Source organism: Marmota flaviventris, chromosome 18, assembly GCF_047511675.1.
Source record: "Marmota flaviventris isolate mMarFla1 chromosome 18, mMarFla1.hap1, whole genome shotgun sequence".
NCBI classification, from domain to species: domain Eukaryota; kingdom Metazoa; phylum Chordata; class Mammalia; order Rodentia; family Sciuridae; genus Marmota; species Marmota flaviventris.
In genome coordinates, this window is record NC_092515.1 from 38,991,877 (window position 1) to 39,014,800 (window position 22,924).

Sequence of the window (22,924 nt, forward strand, 5' to 3'; positions counted from 1 at the left end):
CCTCCTATAAAGTACTCTACATTTCAATGAAAACAATTTTCCAATATTTCAATATCCTTCCCATGTTACCTTAGAACGTTTCAGATTCAAGTTTATAAATGCAATTTTAAGGAGGTCAATAAAACATACTCCAGTTATTCTGCTTCATGGAGATTTGGCTTAACTCCCAAAAGGTATCAACTTATTCTGATAGATTAAGAAAATAATGATGTTAGCCTTGATATCCTTCCACTGGAGATTTTAATGTGGAATTTATGAGAAAAGTCTGTCTTTTAAAATATTCTCTGATGATTTGGTTCATACCTTGATGTAATAGAACACATTTAAAAATATATGTGCATTTGTTGGTTATGTTTTTCATATGTATTTGTCAAATAATGCCTGAGATTGGTGGTTTTTATGATACTTATAGTAGCCTGAAAATGCAAATATCCCTCTCAGTTCTATGACATATTAAAATAAAATATGTTTTTGTTTTGTTTTGTCCCTGTCTCAATCCAGTGCAGACTAGGAGAGGCATGTCCCTACCACCAGTCACTCAAACACCAGGAAATCATCCTTGTATGTACCCAATCTTCTAGGGTTTCTGTATCTCCCACTGAATCTCCTGGTTCTGGCTGGCAGATATGGGACAGAAAGAATATGAGGGACATGATGCCCAGCCTCCAAAGGGCAGCTATAGAAGTGGTGAACATCATTGTGTTGTAGCTGAATTGTCCCAAACACAAACCTGCCACCAGTTAAGCAAAGTCACCTGAGCAATGTAGACTTCTGTGTGCCAGAAGAAGAATGAATGAAGTATTTATTTCTTGAACTGTACCATTTCAAGCAGAGAAAACATTCCTATGTTGAATCCTGTATCTCAAACAACAAAATATAGTATTCATTTCCAATTAAAAGCTATATAGGCGATCATTTAGCACTCTACTAAAAATGACTATTCTTTAGCACATACTTGATGAAAGGATCCTTGTTTCAAAGCAAAGACAGAAGAACTTTACATTCTTGGATAAAAGTGAAACTACACAATTTACTAATTAATTTAGGTACCAGTTATTAAAAACTAGAAAAATTATGGTGGTCACTGTACCCCAAATTGGTAACTAATTCCCACCTTTTACTGTTGCCAAGGTGTGGCAAATATTTTGTGTTCATCTTAGTATTTTAAATTTTGGAATTTCAGGTAAGTTTTATGCTTTAGGCAACTAAAAGTTCTGATAGTGATAGGCATATTAGTAAAGAATCAAAATTTTATGAAAAAAAAGATTTTGTGGTGTTTAAATTTGTAAAACTTGTCCAGGGCAATGACTTCCTTAAGGTCTTTAGTTATAGTGAGGAGAATGTTTTCTTTTGACTTAACATATACTTTCTATTCTCCATTCATTTTTGTGTTATTTTACTCAATAACACTTACTGCTAAATATTATAAACAAACAAAACTAGAATTCTTTCTCATCTTGATTCAATACAGTATAAGGAGTGATTGAGAAGTGGTTAGTGGGATTAACATAAAATTTAATATTAAAATTTATGCTGTGCATTGAGAAAAATGCTTTCTGATTCCCTTTTGGAGATAGCAGACCTACAAGATGACCTTAAAGTATTGATGTTTGCATTGCAGAGAATCAATGTCACATATATGACTATCAGAAAAGTCAAAGCCATTTTCTATTCAGGTATTTTTAGATAAGCACAAAACCTAGTGTGTCTCTCTGGCTTTTATTAGTCTTACATTTCACTTTTCTTAAGGTCATATCTGACAAAATAACAACAACAAAAAATTAAATCTCGAATAGTCTATTTGGCTACCTGTAAAGCCATTAAAGCATTTCATTTAAGCTACTGTCTTGATAAATACATTAATTTATTCTGCATGTTGACCCGGTCAACTATTCTGTAAGGGAAATAGGTCCCATTTGCTACTGGTATAGCCGAGAGACTAAAGACTTATATTTAACCAAAGAAAATATAATTGCTAAATGTAGATGTATGACAAATATTGTAAAGATACATTAATTAAGATTTCAGTCTAGAACAGATTTCCTCTGCTCTGGGCAATTTTGTCTTCCCCTGTGGATGTTTGATGGTGTCTTAGTTTTGATTCTCATGTTTAAAGGAAGCAGGGGCTGGAATCTAACAGATAGAGGTCGAGATGTTGCTAGATATCCTACAGTGCACAGGTCAGCCCTCTCAACAAGAATTCATCTCCTCTGAAAATTCAATAGTGACGCTGTTGAGAAACCCTGGTCTCCCGTGATGGGATGGAATGGGCGGAGGCTGGAAGTTTGAGGATCACTGTGGCAGGCATTTAGCAGAGCAACTGCTTTGGTTGGGGATGCCTTTTAAACATCCTACCACTGGATGAATAATTCAATAATCCCACAGAGTTTTATTTCTAGGTAAACCTTTATAAAAGTTGGTTGAATATAACAAATCATGAAGTAGCAAATGTTAATATGAAACAGATGGTACCAGCCTTTAATGAGCTTTCCTACCCCTTTATTCACTGACGGAATAATCAAAATCTCCCAGGTTTGAACCTGGCCCCATGATCTACAATTGTTACTGCAACTATAAATTGGAGCTAATGATAGTTTTCCTCACAATTGTTGTGAGAATTAAATGAGAATGTTCAATAAATATAAAGTGTCTTGCACAGTCTCTGAATAAATGGCAGCTATTAATCAGAGAAGATCACATTATGCTCCAAATGATATAAGTCATAGAGCTTCTGTGGCCCCATAAATTACAGAATTATTATATCTTACATGAAGACAGAAATGGAAATGATTACCTCTTTTGATGGAGAGCTATGTTGTGAATTACTTTTTTAAACCTTCAGATAGATGAGTTATCTGTGAAAAGCCCTGGAACGCTAAGTGTTTTTACAAGATTTGTTACTGGCAAGAAATGGGCAAGCATAAATGAGATCAGTCCAAAAAAATTACCCTGCAAACTTGCTGATGTGCTGTCTGCTAAAGTAGTGACAGATCATAAAACTACTGAGAGAGAAAGGCAGAGGTATAGGGCACTGGAAATATAAAAGGCACGGTCCCTGGATCTTTACAAATGCAACTTTTTTGGGGATTTATATTGCTTCACTGCTACGTTTAGCATCATGGTCCCTTTTATGTATAGTACATGAAGTTGACCTCACTTTGGATGAAGGTAAGAATTATTTGGAGTGAGTGTGACACTATTACCAGGCTAGTATCATGTAGTTTTTATGAGTCAGGGGTTTGAAGTGAGCTGTAACATCCCACTTCTACCGTGTTACAGCGGTGTGACCTGGAGCAGGTCCAGTCTCTCAGATAAATATTCTGTTCTGTGTAATGGGGATGTTTATACTATTTGCTTCCTCAGTTGTGCTGATTAAATTGAATAATTCATAAGAAGCCCTTTGTTTGGTGCCTGGGACTATAATCATTTTTACTATCATCTCTTAAAAGCTTCCTATTGTTACAATAATTTGTACCACTTGACTTTATAGCTTCGTTTAAAGGAAGAACTCTTAAAGTACTGTCTTTGTTTTTAACTTCAAGTGTGATTAAGCCTCCAGATTAATATAGAAGATTTTCTCATGAATTTTCTGATTATATAAATTTTCTTGTATAGAAAGAATAGAGGATCTCTCGTGTTTGCATTTGTGGGTTTTTGCATTTGATTTCTCTTGAATCTGATAATATCTATAGAAATCCTCTACAGTAATACATTATATGTGTTATATAATGTATTATTGTTATTATATATTATGTATTAATACATAATAATAAATAATACCTTTTTTATTTTACTGTATGATGTAATCCACTCCTTTTCATTCCTCAATTTATATGATTAGTCAGCCAAATATTATGCATGGCTATATTTGACTTTGGAAGGACCTCTGTGAGAGTTCTGACTTGGATATATGTAATGGGAGGTGTTTCCTGGTTGTTCCTAACTTTTCAAAAAGTGGGAGTTGGAGTAGATAATAGCAGAAAGCATCCCACAAAAAGCATGAGTGGACCATGTAAAGGTGGCACTCAGAAAATTTCCATGCATGATTTATTTGATATTTCAGATTTGTAGGTAAATGGCCCATAGGCAGCTATTTCCTATCCATAGCAGGCATCTCTAGTTGATGGTGACACTCATATTAACTGGCCTCAGAATACTTTTCAATTCACAGTCCAACAAACTCTTATTCATTGTTTAATGTCAGCAAGCTTAATGAAATCTCCTCTTCATCTTTACTTGTATAGGGAATAGAAGAGTGATTGGTACGTTAAACAGAGAAGCCAAGATCCAATAATGCCAGTATGAACTCTAAGAAAAGCAGCAGGACTAATGTAAAATATTTAGTTCGTATGTAAACATTACCTGCAAAATTGTGATGGAGGCAATAACACCACATGGACATCTGCAAGTGAGGTTTTCGTTTATGGTAAGCTTGGTGTAAATCAACAGGTGCAAACACTTGTGTGATACTAGAAGAACTATTGGCAACTGGATGAAGGAATCTGAGGACATGCAGTTTGGAAGATCTGATGCAGAGACAAAAATATCACTTTTCTAACCTCTGAATCTGGTGACTTTGGTAGTTGATGTTAATAATCGGGGGATTCTAATGTCCTCTAATAAAAGCATCCCATCCATTTATTCCTTCCCATGCAACTGTTATCTAAAGAGAGAGCTGAGATCTAGAAACTAAGCCAAAATTATTTTTTCTTTGTTTGAAAAGGGAAAAAAAAGTCAGAGTTCTCTGACTATGTAAAATTGTCCAAAGTGAAGAGAGAAAGTGGTGGAGAAAATTGTGTGATGTTTGAGGGTTTTAGTGGAATTGCTATTTTTATTTCTGTTATTTTGTTGTGTTGGTTTGGGTGTGAGATTCTTATTTTCCAGGACTAAAAAACAGTGGATTTAATTTCTAATAGTTAATCCAGAAAAAAGCAATATCCTGACCTGATTCTCCCCCTGTGATCAGGAGTATATAGGAAGCACATCAAGATCTGAAACCTTGTGTGTAGCTCTTCCACCAGAGTCTATAATTCTACAGTTCATTAATTTCTCCCCATAGGATAATTATGAATACTTATTGATTATCTGTGGATGACAGGAAATTCTATCTACATATATTTAAATTTTTTTAGTTGTCCTTTATTTTATTTATGATATATATATATATATATATATATATATATATATATATATATGACTTATATATAATTTTTTAGTTGACTTTTATTTTTTTTATTTATATTTGATGCTGAGAATCAAACCTACTGCCTCATACAGGAAAGGAAAGCACTCTACCACTGAGCTACAACTCCAGCCCTATATTGTTTTTTATCTATACCTTCTCATCGAATTTTCAAAAAAATCTTGTGAGGAATGAATACTCTTGAGCTCCAGTTTCCTAATTTGTGAAATAAAGATTGAAATGATTAAATTTCTTAAAGGCTAAAAATTTGGGACAACGAGACTTGATGCTTTGCTACTCTTATATAGTTTTATTGCTAATATGTGATGAAAAATACTGGAAAATACATTTTTTTTATCATCTTCACACCAACTATCATGACTAAAAGCACTTTTGAATCTCTCTATTCCTTTTCCTCAACCTTAAGGTAAAAAAGAATGTAACAAAGCATTTTTTTTTAGATAGAGCTAAAAGATACCTGAAAATTCAGGCAACTTTTATAGCCTTGGGTTTATCCTAATTAAAAGATTAAAGACATGTAAAAACTCCTTATGAAAAATAAAGGAAATGATGTCAAAGTGTTTAAATGTGAATGAATCTTCAAAGATACACCAATATAGATTTACCTCTAAGACTAACTTTGAGATTTCATATTCTATTAAATAACAAGATCTAGTTTCACCGGGCATGGTAGCATACACTTATAATCCCAGCAGCTGGGGAGACTGAGGCAGGCAGATCACAAGTTCAAAGCCAGCCTTGGCAAAAGCAAGGTGCTAAGCAACTCAGTGAGACCCTGTACAAAGGGCTGGGGTGTGGCTCAGTGGTCAAGTGCCCCTGAGTTCAATCCCCAGTAACCCACCTCCCAAAACTCTAGTTGAATAAGCTATATATTAATGTATATAACATATACATACACATGTATGAATTCTGATAGCATCATCTATGTCAATTTTAAATTAGCTCTAGGGGCTCAACAGTGAGAGAATAATTCTGTCCATTTGATGGATGAGAAAATGGATTTGAAGAGATTATGTAAGTTCAGGCAAGCCTCTCAGTCATTTATCTTTGTATTTATTCATGCATTCTTTCTCTCAGTAATATTTATTGCTTCACATGATAATGAAGTAGAAGGGAGGGTAAAGCATAAGAGGAAATGAACCTAGCACATGTGAAACCATATTTTTTTCAATAGTTATGTCAACCACGAGAAACCCATTTACATAATCCTGGCTCTCAGTCCTGGCTGGTTTTTTTTACTAACTATATGACTTTCGGTGCAACTAGTTAATCTGTCTAAAGCCCCTGTTTCTTTATCTGTAGGATGGAATTGGCAGCCACTCCTCAACCACACCTCGACTCTCAACAGTCATTTTTATATTCATCAGGTCTAGCAGAAAGACATCATACTGGGCTTCAAGAGCTCAGCATGATGACAAGTAAATAAAACACTGTAAATACATATAATTGCAGCACAGCATGGTAAGATTCATGACACAGTAAGCCCAGCCCTGAGATGACTGAAAAGAGGCGATTTTATCTGCCTGGGTGAGTTCAGAAAGACCCACATCACAAGAGGAAGGGCAATAATGCTAGCCCCAAATCAGGGAAAGAAGAGTTTTCCAGGAGTTAAAGGATAGGAAACAGGAATTTTACCCCATGAAATTACACTTTCAGAAGTCATGGGGTCAGGATAGAAGACATGATATTGATTATGCATGAAACATAGTATGGCAGATGGGAAATGATCAGAAAGAAAGCTGAAGTTAACACAACCAATTTTGTTAAGGATTTGGACTTTAGTAAGAGTTGGGGACCAGCTTAAGCTTTCAAAGAGCTTTAGGAGAAAGCTAGTGTTTTTTAACTACAATGAGTAGTATATTTTTGTATAAAATATATTTATATATACTACATAAGGTCTATTCTTCTACTGATCTAGCTCCTTATTAAAATATTCTCAAGTCACTGAAGCTATTGTGGAAAACTGACGTAGAAAGTTGTGGAAAAATACAGAAACCCGGAGCAATGTCCAAGGTTTATACATCTATTTCTACTTTCTAGAGATACTGTGCAATATTAATATGCCCAAAATATATTAATTATATTAATGTTCATTAGTTTTAGTGTTTGGTTTTTTTTTTTTTTTTTAAAGTGTTCATTTTAGGGCTGGGGATGTGGCTTAGTGGTAGAGTGCTCGTCTGGCATGCGCAAGGCACTCACTGGGTTTGATCCTCAGCCTCACATAGAAATAAAATAAAAGGTATTGTGTCCACCTACAACTAAAAAAATGCATATTTTTAAAAAGTGTTCATTTTCTATTTAAATAATCAAGTTTTTGATAAAATAGGCATTTTGTGAGCATTTGAATACATAATTTTCTGGCAATATAATGTTTTTGTCTCTGCCAATTCTTGTTTGTGAAAGGAAAGGAGAGGCACTTTTAAAAGTGAGGCTGCAGAACCAGAGACATATGACCAGAGATAACAGAGGGCACTTATTTTTTCTAAGAGTGCCTGAGAATGTGTAAAAAGTAAACAAAAACAAAGCTCACGCTTGGTACCTCAGGTAGAGAAGGCACACAGCCAACCGGAGTTCCCTGCGGCCTGTGATGGGGATATTTTGTTTTCATTAATGTCTCCTGAATAGACATGCAAACATGTATACCCAGGAAGGAAATAACAAATGGCACTGCACACTAATGTGTCATTAAGGACCACTACAGAATTTCATGGGAAACTATCCAACAGGAAGATGTATGTCGTGAATACACCTCACAGGAACGTGGTGGCCGACCCCGATCACTCTCAGCCATTTAAAACTGAACCTACAAAACCCCAGCAGGATAATTATATGATGGAAAACAATCCTTATTAAGAAGCTGCCTTATTAGTTTACAAGTGACTTTCCTCTCCCTCATTTCTAACATTTCTTGACGCTTTTCAGCTCAAGAAACTTTTAAATACTGTTGACAAATTGATGGAGGAACTTTATGCAAAGGCCGAGCCCCCTTTCAGCAAGCATTTGTAATATTGATTAAAAGCAAATGCTATTTTTATACGTGTCCCTAAGAAACAGTAAACAATGATTCCGAGTCCTTTTTTTTCCAGTTCTGTTGCATTGAAATAAAAATACAAATATGAAAAAGGTAAAGCCAAGTCTCTCCAGAAAAGGGGTTTGTAATTTGCTGTATGAAATGAAGTCACTGTTAGTCATGTGAGTATATTCACACATATAGTGTTATTATTTTAACAATAGATTTATGATATTGCTTGTATATATTTGAGATGAGAATTACAGGAAGAATAAATGTCCCTCAGTCTTTTTTTTGTTATATTAATATTTGAAATTTTAGAAAGAAACACTATTTTCAACGTTCAGTTTCAACAGAAAGCAGAATTTTCCCCAGTTGGCTCATACGTAGAGATGGTAAGGGAAATGAGAATGGGAAGGGATTTCAGACACTAGTACAAAGGGCTGGAAGATGGGAAGGAATAATAATGGCACTGGAACCCAGTGAAAGCTGGGACTGTGGTGACTACAGACTGCTCAGTAGAGACAGCAGGATAAAGCTACTGCTGGAGAAGCAATTCTGATTTATGAGGGAATCTAGAATAAAGATAGTATACTCTCTCTCAGGGAAGTGGTATCCAGAATATACAGAGAACTCAAAATTAACACAGAAAACCAAACGAAACAAATAATGAGCAAATGGGCCAAAGAACTAAAGAGACATTTCCCAAAGAAATAACTAAAAATGGCCAATAAATATATGAAAAAATGTTCTCTACCAATCAGGGGAACACAAACAAAAAGTAGATTTCATCTCACTCCAGTCATAAGGACAATTATCAAGAATACAAATAATAATAAATGTTGGCAAAGATGTGAGGGGTAAAAGGTACACACATATGTTGTGGGTGGGACTGCAAATTAGTGCAACCACTCTGAAAAGCAGTATGGAGATTCCTTAAAACACTAGAAATGGAACCACCATATGACCCAGCTATCTCACTTCTTGGTGTGTAACCAAAATATCTAAAATCAGCATGCTATAGGGATAAAGCCACATCGATGTTTATAGCAGCACAATTCACAATAGCTGAACTATGGAACCAGCCTAGATGCCCTTCAACAGATGAATGGATAAAGAAAATGTGATGTATATACACAATGGAGTTCTACTCTGTCGTAAAGGGAATGAAATTATGGCATTTGCTAGTAAATAGATGGAATTAGAGAACATCATGCTCAGCGAAATAGGTCAGGCCCAGAAGAAAGTCAAGGGTCCAATGTTTTCTCTCATATGAAGAAGGTAAACCAAAATAAGGGAGAAGAAAGTGGTGGATAGCCATGAAAATAGAAGAGAGAAAAAGGAGTAGAGGAAGTGGATTGAGGAAGAGAGAAGGGAAAGGAAAAAGTTGGAACAGTGCAATGAAATCTGATCAAACATTCCTATGGACATATATGAATATTCCACAGTGAATTTCACTTTTATGTATATCCATAATGTACTAATTAGAAAAAAAACTATAAATAAATAGAAGAAAGATCATTAGAGAAAATGGAACAGGAAATGGAAGAAGAATAGGAAAGGGAAAATACTGGGAACTGAATTGGAGCAGTTTATTCCATGCTTGTATAGTTATGTCAAAATTAAACACACTATTAAGTATAACTAAAATGAACTAATACAAATTTTTATAAAAACATCAAATATAGGTGTTTTGGGAGCCTACACCAATGGCAAAGAAAACTCTAGTCCACTTAAGGATTCTCAGTAGCTTAAGAGGGAAATCAAGATCCAGCACTCTTATAATTGATGATTATTAAGACTGGGCAAATGCATTTGTCGGTTTTGAGCAATGTACTTATTTATGTAAATATTTCCAGGGTTAAAAACTAAATATATCATAAATTAGCAATCCAAAATCTCCCTGTCCATCTTGCCACAGTTACCTATCTTCCAACCAATAGGTAAAGACTGTGCTTAGTTTCCTTTGAATTCTTACAAAACATTTGCTAAGGATATATGCTAAATGTAAATATTAATTCTTTCCTATCCTTCATTCAAAAATGACAGTGGTTTATTCACTTCATAAAATACATATTATAGGTCTTTTCAATTCAATGCATAGAGTATTCTCAATTTATAAAAATATCTACCTAGTATCCAGTACATCAGTGCATCTCTATTAGAGGAGAAATTTTTACTTAGATGACACATTTGGCAAAGTCTGGTGACAATTTAAATAGATATAATTAGGAACGTGGGGCTGCTGCTGGTGTCTAATGGGTAGAAATATTGGTAAACACCTCACAATGCCCAGGACAGTTTATCACCCTTTAAAAATATTACTACTACTGAAGTAAAAAAACCTGCATTATGTATACGTGCCCAGTTTATCCCCTTTTGGCAGAAATTTGAATTATTTCCCAAATTTTGATTACAATGCCACAATGAATAAGCACACATTTTATTTCATGTGACAGAAAATATTTATAAGAAGCTAAAGGTTAAGGGAATTTCTTATTCTGATACTGCCAAATTTCATGTATTAAGAATTTTATCAAATTAGAATTCCTTCAATAATTTTTAATGCTTATAATGTTGTTTTTTTAAAAATTTTAATTTGTTATATATGACAACAAAAATCATTACTATTCATATTACACATACAGAGCACAATTTTTCATATCTCTGGTTGTACACAAAGTAGAGTCACATCCTTTGTGTCTTCATACATGTACTTAGGGTAATGATGACCATTGCATTCCACTGTCTTTCCTACCACTATGCCCCCTTTCTCTCTCCTTCAATAATTTCTGAAGGTTTATTTGCAGTTGTGTTGTCAATACTGTGTGTTATCGTACATAAAAAGATTTACCAATATGAAAAAAATGTGATACCCAAGTCTATTTTAAAATTCTATTTCTCTTATTATGAAGTAGCATAAGCATCCTTTCATAATTAAGAGCCTATTAAATATTCATTCTCTGTTCATACTTCTCTATATTCTTTGCTCAATTTTTAAAAGTAATTTTTGTATTTGCTTGTAGGAGCTCTTTGTATGCTAGAAAAATTAGACTTTTTTTCTGTTTAGTGATTTGTAAGTAATATTACTGGTGTCCTGGTATGTGATTTGCATTTGGACACTCTGTTTATATATATATGTGTGTGTGTGTGTGTGTGTGTGTGTGTGTGTGTTTAACCATGAAAGTTTTTACTTTTGGAGGAGTGGTACAGGGGATTGAACTCAGGGATGGGCACTCAAACACTGAGCCATAACTCTAGCCCTATTTTTTTTTTTTTGTATTTTATTTAGAGACAGCATCTTACTGAGTTGCTTAGCACCTTGCTTTTGCTGAGGCTGGCTTTGAACTTGATATCCTCTTGTCTCAGCCTCCCAAGTTGCTGGGATTATAAGCGTGCACCACTGTACAGGGCTAAATTTTTACTTTTAATTGATTAATTTTTCATTACTTGTTATGACTAGCACTAGAAAAAAGGCTTCCTTCTCTGAGATTATAAAATAATTTGAATCCAGCATTTTATTTTATTACTTTTACTATTTTATATTTACAATGAAATCCTTGATACTGATTTTGTGTTAGAGATACGAATGTGGAGCCAATTTTACTTTTTCCTGTAGCTAGTGTCCATATATTTTTGAAGAGCCTCTTCCCACTGATTTTATATACCTCTCATAACATTTTTATTATCCTCATAGTGCTTCAGTTGAGTCTGTTTATTGTGTTGCCTTCATCTGCCCTTTGTTTATGAGCTGATATCATAATCTCACAATTTCCTCTTAAATGGACTAAGTACTCCTATTAGAGTTTTTTTCCTCACCATTTTTGCTCATTCATTTTTATTCTTATTTGAACAGTTTCATTGAGATGGAATTCATGTATCATACCATCCACCCATTTGCAGCACATGGTTCTATGGTTTTCACTGTAATCACAGGTCCGTGTGACCACCACCATGGTCGATTTTAGAATTGGAAAGGGACCCTTAGTCTTTAGCTATCACCTCCTTACCCACCCATTTCTCTCCAAATTTAAGCAACCACCACTCTACCTTCTTTTGCATAGGTGTCCCTATTCCTAACATTCATATGAATGAGTTCACATGTGTGGTCTTCTGTGGCTTAGCTTCCTGCACTTAGCACAGTGTTTTCAAGATCCATCCATCTCATAGCATGCAGCAGGGCTTCTTTCCTCCTTACAGCTGAATGATATCCTCTTGTGTGGATATTTCACAAAGGACATTCATCACTTAATGGACATTTGGGTTGTTTCCTCCTTTGAGGTGACATAAATAATGTTGCTATAAACATTTACATACAAGATTTCATGAGGATAAATATTTTTTTCTTGGGAAGATAGCTAGGAACAGAATAGCTGAATCATACGGTAATTCTAGGTTTAATCATTTGAAGAAATGCTGGATAATTTTCCAAGATGGCTGCACACTTTATTTTCATAAGGATAGTGTAGGAGGCTTCTGATTTCTCTACATCTTTGCCAATAATTATTATTATCATCTGAGTTTTTAATTCTAGTAATCATGGTGGGTATGGAGTTGTATGTTATTGTGATCTTGATCCATATAAATTTTAACTCACTTATTTAAGTTCTATAAAATAAATGAAATTATTAATATTTTATTACAGTCTTGTAATTTAGAGATAATTGATGCCCTATTTTAAATAAACATAATTATTGTATTGACAAATTTTTCCATATACTTTTCATAGATGTTTCTTAATAAATTTATTGTCATAGGCTTTATATTTATTTCATAAATGTAGACATTCATTTCATTACATCTTTTTACTTGTTGCAATTACTTACAGAAATAATAGAAAAGGTATTATTTGAAATATTGAACTTGAGCCTTGATAAGTTAGTGAGTTTTAGCGTTTATAGTGGTTTTAGCTGATTTTTTTGAGTTCCTTATGAGACCTTTATTTCCTCCAACAATTTTGTATTTCATATGTTTTACTTTTTCTCCATTAAGTATGTGGTGTCTTTTGGGTTAATACATATTTTATCACAATAATATTAATATTTGAGAGTTTTTTTAAAAATAAAAACTGTAGCAAATACCTTTTTATTTTTTAAGAAGAGAAACAACACTTAGTCATGATGTATTTGATGTGCTACTGAATCTTAATTGCTTTTATTTTATTTAAGATGTTGTCTTTGATGATCAGAAATGAGATTTGTTAGTTATTATCTTTTGGGGGCCAACATTGCCAAGTTCAGTAACATTATTATTGCTTGATTAAAAGAAATAATTAAGTTTTACTTCCTTTCATGCTGTGAAGCAGTTCAAAAGCATTGGGATTATTTGTTTTTTAAAGTTTTGGGAGAATACCCTCACAATAGAGTTTGGGTATTTCGACAGGCAGAATAATGGTCTGCTTTTTATGGCCATGTTCTAATCCCTGGAATTTGTAAATATGGTAGGTTACATGGCAGTAAGGGAGAATTCAGATCAAATGAGGCTGCTAATCGGTTAACCTTAAACTAGAAATGTATTCTGGTTCATCTAGGTGGGCTCAGTATAATCATAGCATCCTTTTAAAAGGGAGATGGCAGCAGAGGAGGTCAGAGTCAGAGAGAGGTTTGAAGATGCTATGCTGCTGGGTTAAAGATGAGAATATAAGCATCTTCTAGAAGGTAGAAACCATAAGGAAACAGATTTCCCTAGAGCATGCAGAAGGAGCACATCAATGCCACCACCTTGGTTTTAACCCAGTGAGACCTATTCAGACTTCCAAATTCCAAACCTGTTTAGAATGCTTGTGTTGTTTTAAATTACTAAGTCTGAGATAAGTGTGTGTCTGATATACATATATGCATTTACACACATAGGAGTATGAATTTATACTGAAACTGCAGCTCTGATCTAGATCCATAGTGTTCATTCGGGTCTTCCAATCTCGTTTGTGGGCAGCTTCTTTCTCTAACCTGGCTCCTATTATGTCTACAATTTATTTACTTATTTACTTAACCCTAGTATACCCCAAAAGTAGTTTAATTGCTAATGTGATAAACAAATTTACCAACTGGGGTCCATTGTTTATGTACAGTTTAAAAAAAATCTTTAGCCATACATTGTTCACTCAAGATATCACTTTACAAAATTACTTAGGTTAATCCCCTTTTCCTGCCTAATTCATGTTGAAACATTTTTCTTTGCTAATACTTAGATATAAATTTGAGGCTACATGTTTTCCTCTGAGAATGTCCTTATTTATACTTCATGACTTGGTATGAACCACTGTAATGATATTGAAGTCTAAACTCTTTGCAGTTTTTGGTTTGTGTTCTTATGAACATATGAGTTTCTTAATAAACTCTTCTTTTTTCAGGTACGAGGGATACTTTATTTCCTGATTTTATTAGTTTTATTGTATTTAATTAAAGAATACCATCTTATTTCTACATTTATAAACCTTATTAATGACTTCTTCATAGCATATATGTTTTGAGATTATTATAAATATATAAAAGGAAAGTATATTTTTCCAGAGAAGACATTCAACATATTATTAATTACATCTTTTTATCTTATTTAATTACATCTTTTTATTTTTTATTAAATTGGTTTTTATGCATTCAATATTCCATGGACTGAGATTTGTGAATGAGTTTTCTCCTTGTTCTGTATTTCTATATTTTTCCCTCTGGTACTATTTATATGTTTTTGCTTAATCACCAGTGATGTGACATTATTTGGCCCATGCATATTTACAAATGTTATGCGTTTTTCCAGAGATGGGATGAGACAGTACATTATGGCAAGGAACACATGATAGAATAAGGATATTCAATTCACAGAAGCTGAGTGACAGAGAGAGGAAGGAGCTTGGGTCCCCATATCCCCTCTAGTGGCACATGCCCTGATGACAGTAGCCACCACTACTTAAGGTTCTACTACCTAGTAGTGCCATCAATTGAGAGCTAAGCCTTTTAACGTAGGAACCTTTGGGGAACATTGAAGATCAAATCATAGTAGTCCACTGTAGAATAGCAAAATCAAGCTATTAACATATACATTACCTCAGTACTTATAATTTTTTTAAAAATCTGCTCTTTTAGTAATTTGGAAGTATAATTTATATTGTTGTTAACCAGAGTCATGAAGTGAAATTGATCTCTTGAACTTATTCCTCCTAAATGAAATATTGTGTCCACTGACCAACATCTCCATGGTATCTCCCACACCCACAGTCTCTCATGGCCACCGTTCTACTCTACTTCTGAGAGTTTGACTTTTTTACCTTCTACTTGCAAGTGCTATTTGTTTTTCTGTGCCCAGCATATTTCATTTAATGAACAATGCTCTTCAGATTCATTCATATTATCACAAATAATGTGTTTTTAAAGGCTTACTACTACTTCATTGGGCATATTTTCCAAATTTTCTTTATCTATTCATTCTTTGGTGGACACTTAGGTTAATTCCATACCTGAGCTATTTGGAATAATGCTCCAATGAACATGGAAATGCAAATATCTCCTTGACATACTGATTTCAGTTGCTTTGCATATATATTCAGTTATAGGATTTCTGGATCCTGTGAATATACTATTTTTAATTTTTTGAGAAACTTCCACACTCTTCTATAATGGTTGTACTAATATACATTATTATGAGCTGTGTACAGTGGTTCCTATTTTTTTCTTTTTTTTTTTTTCACATTTGGCATCTCATGTTCTTTTATTCAGGACAGGTAATGTTCCATCAATCACAAACAGCTTCTATGGAATTGCATTTCTAAAGCCTATCTTTGACAAAGCCCGTTCTCTAAATGTGTTCTTCCATCTAGGAAGTATAAAAATAGCACCCATTGATTTCCCTGCTGAACCCACAGAAAGATTACATTTTGGCATCATTTGGAAGCTATCATTTGCAGAAGGAAGAGCTGTCAGGGTGCTTCATTTACCCTCACCTCTTACCTAATGATTTACTTAAAGCACAGTCTTGGTTTTGTGTCAGATTAACATTCAAGATGCTTTTCTTCTAGAATGTTCAGAACTGCATCTTTTCACTATTTTTTTTTTTTTTTTTTTACATCATGGCACCTGTAAGTATTTTTCATGCTCCAAATTCTGAGAGTTTGCCCATTTTTTAAAAATTTACATTTTATTAATTCTTTTCCTTTGCTCCACATCATCCTCATCACTTTTTTAATCTTTCATGTTTACTATTCTAAAAAGGGTGAGGTGCTCTCTCACTGTGGTTTTGGTTTGCACTTCCATGATGATGAATGGCATTGAGTATTTTTTGTATATACTTGCTGGCCATTTGTATGTCTTCCTTTGAGAAATGTTCATTCAGGTTCTTCATCTATTTTTTTTATTAAGCTACTTGTTTTCTAACTATTGAGTTTGAATTTCTAATATATTTTAAATGCTAACACCGCGTCGGATATATAGTTTGCAAATATTTTCTCCCATTTATAAGTTGTCTCTTCACTGTTGATTATTTCCATAGCTGTGTAGAAGGTTTTTTTTAGTTTGTTATAATCCTGTTTGTCTATTTTTGCTTTTATTGACTGTGATTTTGGGGTCTTATCCAAAAAATCATCACCTAGACCAATATCATGAAAGTTTTCCCCTATTTTTTATTCTAGTAATTTCCAGCTTTCTTCTAGTAGTTTTACAATTTGAGATTTTACATTTAAATCTTCAAAACATTTTGAGTTACTTTTTTGTGTAAGCTATGAGATGAAGTCTGATTTCACTCTTTTATATTTGGTTTTTCAGTTATTCTAGCACCATTTATTAAAGAGACTGTCCTTTTCTTACTGTGTGTTCTTGGCATCTTTGTTAAAAATTGATCTACTATCCATGTGTGAACTTACTTCTGGGCTCTTTGTTCTACTCCATTGACCTCTCTGTTTATATGATAATACCAGGCTGTTTGATTACTATAGATTTGTGGTAGATTTTTTAAATCGGGTAATATGATGCCACCTCGTTTGATTCTTTGTGCTTCATATTGCTTTGGCTACTTGGGTTTTAGTGTGGTGCTATATGCATTTTAAATTCTCTTTCTTAATCTAATTTATTTACTTTTCTTTTGCCTGAATCTACCTTGTCAAGAGACCAACTTTCATTGCTTCTTCTCTTGTGAGTCTAGTTAGCTTTCATTTTCTATGTGTCCATTTATAATTTTTCATAGTTATTCCCAGCCTTATCTGTATTTACATGACCAATATATCTGGTTTAATTATATCCTATCTTTAATTTTAAAATATTTTTAGTATTTCACTATTCATTGTTTTATTAGTTTTCTCTTGTACTTTTTGTTTATTAGTTTACCTTTATAGTTATTTTTTAAAAATCTGCTAGCCTTCTCTATGTTCAAATAACATCAGTATCTTCTTTATGCAAATTTGTGAGTTAAAGCACCTTTCCACAGACAGTTGTTAATGAGTGCTGGACCTATGATTTAAATCATGTACATTTATTCTGTGCAGGATACTGAGTTTCCTTTTGAGACAGCATAGACTCCAGGGATAGTCAGTCTTCATATGTATTTCAGTGGCCCAGTAGGCCTTCTCTGACCTCCAACCCTCATCCTGTACCCCAAGTTAAATAAATGAACAAACAAAGGGAATAAATGAATGACTTGAATCCATAAATGATAAAGATGTATTATTTTTAGACATCTGTCTTAATATTGGAAAATAAGAAAACTTGTGGTGCTGATACAATTTTTTTTTGTATTTACTCTGTTTTATTCTCCTCTCTTAACAGCCATGTCAAGAGTATATTCAATATTATTGCGCCTCTATGAATGTGCTAGCTTTTGAAAGGCTTTATTCCACCTTGGATGGAGAAAACTGGGCTGTTGTGTTGTTTCATCTATTTGTCTTCTCTCAGATCCTCTGCCCGTATCCACGGAAAGCTGGAAATTAGCAACACACCATCCATTTAAAATGAATGTTTTCCTAGAGATATAATAGCTACAAATGATAGACCAGAGGGATACTTGTGTCATGTATTGTGAGGAGGAAGAAAAAAGATGCATAGTCTACCTGACAGCCACTTTCAAAATGTCTTTGAATGAATCGGTATAAAATAAAAATCTGTGCTAGATTTAATCACACAAGGAAAGTGTTCCGAGCTTAACATTTTCTTTCATAAAATGACTGATTCATCCCATTCAGAATCTTAACACATTTGTCATTTTTCTCAAATGCAATTTGTAGAAAGAAAAAAAAGGGGGCCCTAGATTTTTCCAGTTAGGAAGAGCAAGAATGCTGGAATGAGACCTACTTGTTCTAGAATTGGGGCTCCATCAACTGAAACATCAAATATTTCTTAATTTCACTGATGCATGTTTTTTGTCCTCTGTAGAATAGGGATAAGAATATGTATTTTCCAGAGGAGAAAAGGCTTGCATAAGACAGTATATTCAAGTAACTGGTAGAAGTGGACAGGAACGACAATTTTCTTTTCTACAATCTTTGTTGAAAGTGGCCTGGTGAAGACTTCACAGCTAATCCAATGGCTTTTATGGAGCAGCCTCCAATTCATTTAAACCTGGTCAGGAAACTTTTACTCAACAGCCTCACCTTTGTACAGCTGTCATGAATGCTCTACGTCAAAGAAGAAATGGGTCCTACAGGATTACAACACTCCAAAGCGCTGAACTTTCATTTATTTTTTGAGGGAATATACTTCACTTATCTATTTACCAGCTCCATAGACATTTAGAATTGCCACAGCTTTTTTAACCAAGTTGCCTGATATAAAATATTCTTATTGGTAAATTTGCTTGCTAATACACGTAATGCTAATAATAGACTCAGCAATGAAATTAAGCTTGCTTTATTAATTTTTCAATATTAAATTTCACTAACAGATGCATTAAAAATTAATTGTCATCTTTATTATGCCAACTCTAATGAAAAGACATACATCATTAGTGATATGCTTACAATATGAAGTATGTAAGAACATTTATGAGGGAAAAATCAATAACCTCATTAAACGTGTTTATATTTATTCCTACGGTGTCAATTATCCTCAGAGTTATTAGCATATTCATAGTATGACATAAAACCAATGAATAAGTGCTTTTTCCACACAGTAACCTGCTCTTGTTTATGTCTCTTTTAATTCACTTATTTTATAATATTTCATTTTTATGAAAAACCTTAATATTCAAGAAAAGTTTAAAATTGAGAGTGAACTACAGAATTATTCTACATTCGAATTAAATATTTATGAGAAGTCAAAAATTAAGCCTGAGGCCACCATTTTACAGTAAAATGACATATATATATATATATATATATATATATATATATATATATATATATATATATAAAATATAATATATGTATATGACTTAAAATGTTAAATTCTACCTTGTTTTAGACAAAATGAGCCTAAATTCTATAAAATGCTATATCTACCAACTCTTTCATTTAAACTTTGATTTGGAAACTAAATTATAACTTATCATATTCCCAAGATTTGGGGAAAAAAATCATTGTACCGCCTTCTGTATACTACTTTCAACTATTTTTAATGAAATGTAGTATTCACACCACTAGTTCTACAGATGCTTGCATCAACAGTGTTGTTATGTTCTATTAGAATTTCCAAAGTTCTCCATTTAGTAGACTTATTTTAAGTACACATAGTTTGTATGTGTGTCTACTTGTACATGCACAGTAGTACCTGTGTGGATATGTGTCTGTGTTTCATTAAATAGTGTATATCACCTCAGACCCACATTGAAATTTATTGCGTTTTATAGAAAATGTTGCAATATTTTCATTGTATTTTGCAGATGATACATGATTTTGTACTCAATTTAAATGTTAAATAAGTCATGCAAGATAGAAAAGCCTTATCCCAGTGAAGGATAAATAAATACAATTTCATCTCTAGCAAATACTATAAGGATAATGCCAGTTTCTGAGATTCTGTAGGCATAGGATAAACAATGGTTAAAAAGAAATTAAAAGAAACATTAGATAAAAAAATGTAAGAAAAGTTGACTGAGGACTCACTAAACCAAACAGTCAATGAATTCCAAATAACCAATATTTATTATAATAATTGCAAAGTCATGGCCAAGGACCTTCAAAACTTAGTGATTTAAGCCCATGATGATAAATAATCCAATAGAAAACTCACCCATAGCAGTGGCCCTTGGAAATTGTAATGGAATGGAATTATGACCCAGTACTCAGCCTCCTGAGCGACAATAAATGTGCTATAAGAATGTCATATTCATGCAATACCTTTTGTAAGAGATCATTTTAGTGGTACAGACTGAAACTTAAAAAGACCTATGTGGAAGTAGAGTTCTATAATTCTAATAAGAAGACAAGGGGTGTAAAATTGACAAGTAAATTTCACAAACTCTTTATATTTTCCTGAAGTATATGACCAGAGTGAGGATATGGGATCTACATTTTGGATGCTAAAATCTTTAATAAATATTTTGCTTTAACCTATACTTTTTCTGAGTTTTTTTGTTTTTGTGCTTCCTCTCAAAGTATACCAGAGTAGAATGCTTGGTTTACTAAACAAAACCCCCCAAATTTTAAGTAGTTAAAATTTCTCCTGAGATATTTTTTAAAAAGTTTAAGGTAGATTAAACCTAGAACAAAAATTAAATCAAATTATATTCTGTGTGCTCAATTTTCTGTAGGGAACCAAAAGCCACTGGAGTGTAAAATTCTAATTAATTATGTGGAATGCTAATGGATTTTAAATTAAAAATACGTGCTGTTTAACACCTCACTCCACACCATTTTGCAAGTGGATATTACAATTAAACTGTCCTAACAAAATCTGAAATGCATGGAAGGTACAATTGTCACTTCTTCAATTTAACCTCAGGAGAAGAACTGTGTTCTTTGTCATCCTGCAGATCTCCTACATTGACAGTTGAACCTGAAGTTTTGGTAGTCTACACTACATGCAGCAATGCATTAACCACTAACAAATTTTAACAACCACCCATATTTGCTATCGCTTTTCTAATTTTATAGTAGTTTTAAAGGTTGCCTTCTTTTACAGATATGGATGCTGAGGCTCATCATGTGTAAATGTTCTAGATGACATGTCTAATCATTATTAGGACTCTAACTTAGAAGCAAGTTTTTCCATTCTCAGTCACAGCAAGCTCAATGGAAAGTACACTGTAACAAATCCATAACATTTTATTTTCACTGTTATTTTAATTTATTTTCAAACAGACAAATAAAAAATTGTATATGGTTATGATATATAAAATGACATTTTGACATATGTATTTATTGTAGAATAGTTAAATAAGCATTTTACATATGGACTGACATACTTAATTATTTTGTTTTGAGAACATTTAAAATCTAGTTTTAGTAAGTTTCAAATGTATAACATATTAACTGCAGGCACCATGATGTGTGATAAACTCTTGAATTTATTCTTCCTGTCTAGCTGAAACTTTGCATTCTTTGACCAACATCTCCCAAATCCCTACGCTACTCAGCCTCTGGTAGCTCCCATTTTGTTTCTGAGTTCCACTTTTTGACACTCCACACATAGGTGAGATGAATCTGTGTTATTTTAAGACACCAACTGGAAGATCTTTACTGTATATCGGATCATTTCCAATGTCATCCCCACTCCTGACCCTTTGACATTGTGATGCTCCAAGAAGCATGAAACATTCTGGGGTCAGAACAGCTTTACTTCTTCATTAGCTCATTTGCTCACCAGTGAGCATCTACTTTGGGCCAGGAGAAGTATTGTATACAGAAGATTCAGCAGTAAACAAACAAGATAGAGTGCCTTTTCCTATGCAGTGTACATGGTAGTTTAGAAAGAGAGTTTTAACAAAGCAAGGAAAAGAAACCTGTATCATATTGTGCTAAGAATTAAAGGGGAAAGGCTAAAGCAGGCTAAAGGTGATAAGGTAACTGTTGGTGGTTGTTTCATCCTGGGTGGTCAGAAAACTTCTGGTAAAATGATATTTTAGCAGATAGGAGTAAGGCAAGAAGAGCCATGTGCACAGCAAGTGGAAGAACTCCAGCCAGAGAGAACTGCAGGAGCCCTGGCTGGGAGAACCATTGAACTGTAGGAGAATTTAAATGTAAATGGTTCAGGGATTGAGGCAGAAGGAGGGTTAGGGTGCTGGTGTCCAAACAGAAGGGCCACTGAACAGGACAATGAGGAAGGTAGCTTGTTTTTGCAAAGGACAACAAGGCAAGTGTAGCCTCTGAAATTCTAGAAGCAAGGAGAAGTAGATAGGGAGAGGAAAGATGCGGGACCCAGAGAGCTCTGGAAATCCCATGCTGAGTCAACCCCAATGCATGCTGTTTAGGAGAAGCTGCCTCAGACTAGATGACTGTTGTCAAAGAACTCAAAGGATCATAAGTGTGGAGCAGAGGTAGAGAAACAGGATCCCTTGTACACTGTTGGTGGGCATGAGATGACACAGCCATTATGGAACACAGTAGGTAGGTTCTCAAATAAATAAATAAATAAATAAATAAATGGAATTAAGTGTTCTAAAAATCGGGAAAGAAATCATGAAAATGTTCCCAGTAATTACACTACTGGTTGTTATAATAGCGTTGCTATTTTGAAATTGTGTTATGAGTAATGTTGGATGAAGTAAATGAGTAATTATGAGATAGTTTATCATTTCCTGGGTCATTGAGAACAGACTTCTCAGTGTGAGAGGAAGGAAACTCAAATTGAATGTAG